This window comes from Lactuca saligna, chromosome 1, assembly GCF_052625555.1.
Source record: "Lactuca saligna cultivar CGN05327 chromosome 1, ASM5262555v1, whole genome shotgun sequence".
Classification (NCBI taxonomy): domain Eukaryota; kingdom Viridiplantae; phylum Streptophyta; class Magnoliopsida; order Asterales; family Asteraceae; genus Lactuca; species Lactuca saligna.
In genome coordinates, this window is record NC_136417.1 from 138,965,930 (window position 1) to 138,974,598 (window position 8,669).

Sequence of the window (8,669 nt, forward strand, 5' to 3'; positions counted from 1 at the left end):
TGACAAATATCATACCATATGACGCCTGAAGAACGTCGATGAGGTCATCAGTCATATCAAGCATGGTTATACGAACTCACAATAGTATAAACTAACATTTGTTTATGGGATTTCATTATTCATTAGTTTTATTTTAATTAATAGAAGTACTATACATTACACTGGAGGATTCTAGGGATAAAATACACACTTTTATTTTAAATAATAAAACTACTATACATACTGGTGGTAGTCAGGGTTTTCAAACACGACATACTAATTGGTGGTAGCCAGAGTTTTCAAACGGAACATACTATACATACTGATGGTTGCCAAGGTTTTCAAATGGAACATACTATACATACTGGTGGTAGCCAAGGTTTTCAAACAGTACAAGTGTTAGTCAAGTTTTTCGAACAAATTACAATAACGAACATAAATGTTAGAAAATATTGGATTTTCTTGGGAAACATGCATATATTTTATAGAATTCAACGATTGATTTTCATTATAAAAACATTCTTATGAACTCACAATCTTTATGCTGATACTCTTTCAAAATTGCTTGTATTCTCAGGAAATCAATAGGCAGGTACTATCACCGGCTTTCAGACGATGGAACATTCAGAGTCTCGTCTTTATATTTTTGCTACCTTAAATGTATACATACAATGAATCAAACAGATGTAAATATTCATATCTTAATGTAATGGTTGTGTTTACTTTGATTACTATAATGCAATTATTGTGATACTACACATATCGTCCTCCACCCCCTGAACGTTTCCGCAATTTCGGTTTGGGGGTGTGACAAGTCAAAATTGCACATTAAAGTCATCTTATTAGCCTCTTCATGTTTTGTTTTTGTTTTTAGTTTTAATTTATTATTAGGTTTGGCTGCCTATTATACGTATCGATTCATTGAGTACATCACTTGTTATTTTACAACAATATAGTGTCCCACCACACATTGATCAAGTTGGTTATAAAAAGCTATTTTTCCAAGATGGTGTTGCTATTAAGACACCTTTTAGACACCTTATAGACATCTTTATCAAAAGTCAATCTATAGGTGACTATTTTTAATCATTTTTTTTTTCAAAAAACAATGTAATTTTAACCAATAAAAATACCTTAAAAACTATATATAGTATCTAAATAGTAAAATGAGGTGTCCTTTTAGCCAACCCCTTTCAAAAAATATGTTTTTAAAACAATAAAAATTTATGTGACAAGAATTAACGCATGAAGTGGAAAAGAGCTTCCTTGGTGGCCGACTTATTGTTGATTTACATGAATTTGATTCTTTTTTAGTTTAGTTGTTATTGTATTAGTTTATTAAAGGATTAAAGTTTTGATTCACGTAGTTGTTCACGTGTTCACGGTGAAAATGCAAGAATGGAATGGTCTTTTAAAGAAACTATTAAGTAGCTTGCAACAAGTTCATGTTTTTTGAGAAATTCATTCATTTATTTAATTGTACGCTCTTTCTTATATTGTGATCCAAACAACATTTTTAAATATAAATGATAAATACAAACTACACATTCCACTAAAAAAATAAGGAAAATGTTACAAAGACCAAAGACCTTTTGTATTTGTCCACTTTGTCATTTAACTTATTTTTGTCAACTTTTAACTAATTAACTTTTCAAAATCATATAGTTTTTACTCAACTTATTTTTGTCAATTTTAGATAACGAACCTTCCAAAAACATTATTGTAGTTATGTAGGCCAGTAAAAGTAGGGTTGGCAACTCTTGATCCAATCAGTAATCCGATACTGATCCAACCCAAAAATAGACGGGTTTGATTGAGATTTTTGACCTTCTAACCAGTCAACCCATCAACCCACAAACTCGTTTATTTTATGGGTTGAGTTGAGCTATCTATTTGGGTTTGCGGGTCAACCCGCCAATCTGTAAATAAATAAATAAATAAATAAATAAATAAATATATATATATATATATATATATATATATATATATATATATATATATATAATTATTAATCAAATTTGATTTCCATTCGTATTCGTAATATTTCGTATCATTATATTCCTTTCATATTCGTATGTGACTAATCTGCATTTGCGGTTCGTTATTCAGAAAAAGAAAAAATACATGTCATTATTTTCATGAGTCACAAACGAATAAAACATCCACTTTCTATGAATGTTTTCATTTTACATTTTTATTTGAATGTTATTGACTTTATGAATTTATGTTGAAAACCTTTTTTTTATGTTAATTACTTTACTCATTTTAAGAATTTATGTTGAAAAAACCTTATTTTTTAAAATGTGTTGCTTATTTATTAAACAAGTTATATGGGTTGGGTTTGATCAATTAACTTGTGAACCCACGAATCCATATACTTAAACGGGTTATATGAGTTGGGTTGGGTTGAGGTTTCCAACCCACCGATCCATGACCCACCAACCTATCAACCCATATATTGTATGGATTGGATTGAGTTTATGTTTTCTGACCCATTAACCCGTAACCTGCCAACCCAAACTCAAGCAATGGCTGGTTAAAGGGACTAAGATAAAACAATTTTTGAAAATTCTTTATTTAAATATGGACAAAATAAGTGAATGAATAAAACTAAAGGATTTAAAAAATTTATTTACTTAAAAGTGTATAAAGATAATTTAGAGTGGCAAAAAGTGGATAAAGTGAGCAATTTGTTGGACATTTTTAACCTTCCCTCCAAAAAAATATTGTTTTGATTCTATTAGAAGGGTAGTACGGTAAATTCACTTGTTCCGATGCCTAAAAAGTGAGTATTATCTCACCAGTGGCGTCCTTTTCCATTTCAACCTTAAAAGAACAGCAGGGTGTCTCAATAATTCCATTCATTTCAATGGACTCCACGTTAGCACCAAAACCGATCATCAACGTTGCTGCCATCTGTGGTTCCACTCGCAAAGCTTCCTTCCATCATGGCCTCATCCGCGCCGCCATTGAATTAGCCACCCAAGCGATCGACGGGATGTCGATCGTAAACGTCGACATATCGCTGTTACCGATGCTCAACACAGATCTCGAAGTCGACGACAAATTTCCACCGGAGGTCGAAGCATTTCGTCAGAAGATTCTTCAATCTGAATGTTTCCTCTTTGCTTCTCCAGAGTACAATTACACGGTTACAGCACCTTTGAAGAACGCAATCGATTGGGCATCTAGGCCACCGAACGTGTTTGCCGATAAGGCTGCTGCTATTGTTAGTGCCGGAGGTGGGTTTGGCGGAGGGCTGGCTCAGTATAGTCTCCGGCAAAATGGTGTTTTCCTTGATCTTCATTTCATTAATAAGCCAGAGTTTTTCCTCAAGGCGTTTGAAGGTCCTCCTAAGTTCGACGATGAAGGTAATCTAATAGATACTGAGGCTAAAGAGAGACTAAAATCTGTTCTTTTGGCGCTGAAAGCTTTCACGTTGAGACTTCGAGCCAAGTAAAGTGATGAAGGTTAAAAGTTCAGGAGAGGTTGATTTCACTCATTTAGACATTTCCTCGGTGGACGTGGTTGTGTGAACTTGTGGCTGATCAGGCGACGAAGTTATAAGAACGGATAAAGTTATCGATTAATAATTTATAATCCATTAATATATGTGATGAGATAAATGAACTAGTCATCTTGTTTCTCTAAAAATAAAAAGATTTTTTTTTGGGTGTATGAGTCACGTTTTGGAAGAGCATATAAAAATGTGTTTGTTTTTTTCTTTTGGATTTGTCCACTGTCGTTGTAGCCGACACCGGCGACAACATCACCATCGTTGTCACTCTCGCTGATGTGTTATGCTACCACTCATGTTTGTCGTTGACCAACAGAAGTCGTTTTTGCATTGACATGAACCACCACCTCCGGTGCGGCCTAACACCAAATCTTCATCCGTTTTTTCTTCGATCTTCACTGAAACCACCAGATCTCCATCTTCCGAAGATTAGAGATTGAGACCTTCAGAGTTTTCCGATAAGATTTTCGTTTAGGCTATCAACAATCTCAAGCGATTTCAAATCAGATATGAGTTTGTGTATACGGTACTTTTCCGGTGACGTCTTCCGATGATTTACACTTACCAGTACATTCATTCAACATTGTAGGAAATGTGTGAGATCTCTTTTGGCGAGTATTTCATGTGGTATTCAAGAGTTTTCCTCTAGAAATATAATATGAGATTTTGAGGAAATAAGAAGTGGAAGCTATTATTCTTTGGTGATGTTTTGGAGATGCTCCAACAGTTGCATTTTTGTTTCCTTTCGCTTGCAATGGTTGGCAGCTACCATGGAGCTAAAGCATAATAATGATATGGTATATATTTTTTCCACTGTTTACTTTTCGTTTGAGTTTGATATATCTTGATGAATAGTTATTAAGAATTACGGCACAATCCGTAGGTATTCTGAATGTATAAGACAATATCTACGGAATTACTACAAAATGGTCTCGTGAGAAATTTATACCTACGGACTAGCTACATAATATCTATGTTTTTTTCCCTAGGTAAAATAACTACGAAATAGCTACGTAAAGCAATAGTTACGGAATACCTACGGATTATTCCCGAGAGTCAAGTTTGACTAAAGTTGACTACTTTCCTACCGAATAGCTACGGATTTCCTACAGATTATCGACGAAGCCCACTTTAACTAACATTGACTTTATTACCTACAAATTTCATACGACTCACATTACCTACGAATTTTCTGTAGGTAATCCGCAGGTAATGAATTTTAGAAAGAAAAAAAAAACAGCAAAAATTTATAAAAACAATCATGTTTTTTCTATCCAAAATATTGAAAAAACTAGACAAAACTTCAAAAATGATCCCTGTGGTTTCCGAAAATATCAAGTTTAGTCCCTAAGTTCAAAAAACCTCACAGATGGTCCCTGTGGTTTCAAAACTTTTAACAAATGGTCCTTCCGCCTAACTTTGTCAGATTTCTACCGTTAAGTGAGGGGCATTTTCGTCATTTCAATACACAGGGACCATTTATGAGGTTTTCTCTATTTAAAAAAAAAGAAAAAAATTTATTATTGAATTAAAGGGTCCCACTCTCTCTCTCTCTCTCTCTCATCTCTTTTGGCGAGTATTTCATGTGGTATTCAAGAGTTTTCCTCTAGAAATATAATATGAGATTTTGAGGAAATAAGAAGTGGAAGCTATTATTCTTTGGTGATGCTTTGGAGATGCTCCAACAGTTGCATTTTTGTTTCCTTTCGCTTGCAATGGTTGGCAGCTACCATGGAGCTAAAGCATAATAATGATATGGTATATATTTTTTCCACTGTTTACTTTTCGTTTGAGTTTGATATATCTTGATGAATAGTTATTAAGAATTACGGCACAATCCGTAGGTATTCTGTATGTATAAGACAATATCTACGGAATTACTACAAAATGGTCTCGTGAGAAATTTATACCTACGGACTAGCTACATAATACCTATGTTTTTTTCCCTAGGTAAAATAACTACGAAATAGCTACGTAAAGCAATAGTTACGGAATACCTACGGATTATTCCCGAGAGTCAAGTTTGACTAAAGTTGACTACTTTCCTACCGAATAGCTACGGATTTCCTACAGATTATCGACGAAGCCCACTTTAACTAACATTGACTTTATTACCTACAAATTTCATACGACTCACATTACCTACGAATTTTCTGTAGGTAATCCGCAGGTAATGAATTTTAGAAAGAAAAAAAAAACAGCAAAAATTTATAAAAACAATCATGTTTTTTCTATCCAAAATATTGAAAAAACTAGACAAAACTTCAAAAATGATCCCTGTGGTTTCCGAAAATATCAAGTTTAGTCCCTAAGTTCAAAAAACCTCACAGATGGTCCCTGTGGTTTCAAAACTTTTAACAAATGGTCCTTCCGCCTAACTTTGTCAGATTTCTACCGTTAAGTGAGGGGCATTTTCGTCATTTCAATACACAGGGACCATTTATGAGGTTTTCTCTATTTAAAAAAAAGAAAAAAATTTATTATTGAATTAAAGGGTCCCACTCTCTCTCTCTCTCTCTCTCTCTCTCTCTCTCTCTCTCTCATCTCTTTTGGCGAGTATTTCATGTGGTATTCAAGAGTTTTCCTCTAGAAATATAATATGAGATTTTGAGGAAATAAGAAGTGGAAGCTATTATTCTTTGTTGATGCTTTGGAGATGCTCCAACAATTGCATTTTTGTTTCCTTTCGCTTGCAATGGTTGGCAGCTACCATGGAGCTAAAGCATAATAATGATATGGTATATATTTTTTCCACTGTTTACTTTTCGTTTGAGTTTGATATATCTTGATGAATAGTTATTAAGAATTACGGCACAATCCGTAGGTATTCTGTATGTATAAGACAATATCTACGGAATTACTACAAAATGGTCTCGTGAGAAATTTATACCTACGGACTAGCTACATAATACCTATGTTTTTTTCCCTAGGTAAAATAACTACGAAATAGCTACGTAAAGCAATCGTTACGGAATACCTACGGATTATTCCCGAGAGTCAAGTTTGACTAAAGTTGACTACTTTCCTACCGAATAGCTACGGATTTCCTACAGATTATCGACGAAGCCCACTTTAACTAACATTGACTTTATTACCTACAAATTTCATACGACTCACATTACCTACGAATTTTCTGTAGGTAATCCGCAGGTAATGAATTTTAGAAAGAAAAAAAAAACAGCAAAAATTTATAAAAACAATCATGTTTTTTCTATCCAAAATATTGAAAAAACTAGACAAAACTTCAAAAATGATCCCTGTGGTTTCCGAAAATATCAAGTTTAGTCCCTAAGTTCAAAAAACCTCACAGATGGTCCCTGTGGTTTCAAAACTTTTAACAAATGGTCCTTCCGCCTAACTTTGTCAGATTTCTACCGTTAAGTGAGGGGCATTTTCGTCATTTCAATACACAGGGACCATTTATGAGGTTTTCTCTATTTAAAAAAAAAGAAAAAAATTTATTATTGAATTAAAGGGTCCCACTCTCTCTCTCTCTCTCTCTCTCTCTCTCTCATCTCTTTTGGCGAGTATTTCATGTGGTATTCAAGAGTTTTCCTCTAGAAATATAATATGAGATTTTGAGGAAATAAGAAGTGGAAGCTATTATTCTTTGGTGATGCTTTGGAGATGCTCCAACAGTTGCATTTTTGTTTCCTTTCGCTTGCAATGGTTGGCAGCTACCATGGAGCTAAAGCATAATAATGATATGGTATATATTTTTTCCACTGTTTACTTTTCGTTTGAGTTTGATATATCTTGATGAATAGTTATTAAGAATTACGGCACAATCCGTAGGTATTCTGTATGTATAAGACAATATCTACGGAATTACTACAAAATGGTCTCGTGAGAAATTTATACCTACGGACTAGCTACATAATACCTATGTTTTTTTCCCTAGGTAAAATAACTACGAAATAGCTACGTAAAGCAATCGTTACGGAATACCTACGGATTATTCCCGAGAGTCAAGTTTGACTAAAGTTGACTACTTTCCTACCGAATAGCTACGGATTTCCTACAGATTATCGACGAAGCCCACTTTAACTAACATTGACTTTATTACCTACAAATTTCATACGACTCACATTACCTACGAATTTTCTGTAGGTAATCCGCAGGTAATGAATTTTAGAAAGAAAAAAAAAACAGCAAAAATTTATAAAAACAATCATGTTTTTTCTATCCAAAATATTGAAAAAACTAGACAAAACTTCAAAAATGATCCCTGTGGTTTCCGAAAATATCAAGTTTAGTCCCTAAGTTCAAAAAACCTCACAGATGGTCCCTGTGGTTTCAAAACTTTTAACAAATGGTCCTTCCGCCTAACTTTGTCAGATTTCTACCGTTAAGTGAGGGGCATTTTCGTCATTTCAATACACAGGGACCATTTATGAGGTTTTCTCTATTTAAAAAAAAAGAAAAAAATTTATTATTGAATTAAAGGGTCCCACTCTCTCTCTCTCTCTCTCTCTCTCATCTCTTTTGGCGAGTATTTCATGTGGTATTCAAGAGTTTTCCTCTAGAAATATAATATGAGATTTTGAGGAAATAAGAAGTGGAAGCTATTATTCTTTGGTGATGCTTTGGAGATGCTCCAACAGTTGCATTTTTGTTTCCTTTCGCTTGCAATGGTTGGCAGCTACCATGGAGCTAAAGCATAATAATGATATGGTATATATTTTTTCCACTGTTTACTTTTCGTTTGAGTTTGATATATCTTGATGAATAGTTATTAAGAATTACGGCACAATCCGTAGGTATTCTGTATGTATAAGACAATATCTACGGAATTACTACAAAATGGTCTCGTGAGAAATTTATACCTACGGACTAGCTACATAATACCTATGTTTTTTTCCCTAGGTAAAATAACTACGAAATAGCTACGTAAAGCAATAGTTACGGAATACCTACGGATTATTCCCGAGAGTCAAGTTTGACTAAAGTTGACTACTTTCCTACCGAATAGCTACGGATTTCCTACAGATTATCGACGAAGCCCACTTTAACTAACATTGACTTTATTACCTACAAATTTCATACGACTCACATTACCTACGAATTTTCTGTAGGTAATCCGCAGGTAATGAATTTTAGAAAGAAAAAAAAAACAGCAAAAATTTATAAAAACAATCATGTTTTTTCTATCCAAAATATTGAAAAAACTAGA

General features: G+C 33.8%; 1 pseudogene; it reads left to right on the plus strand.

The window, feature by feature from the left end:
- Window positions 1–2,802: 2,802 nt before the first annotated feature.
- LOC145044748 (NADPH:quinone oxidoreductase pseudogene) lies at window positions 2,803–3,703 on the plus strand (annotated as a pseudogene).
- Window positions 3,704–8,669: the final 4,966 nt, after the last annotated feature.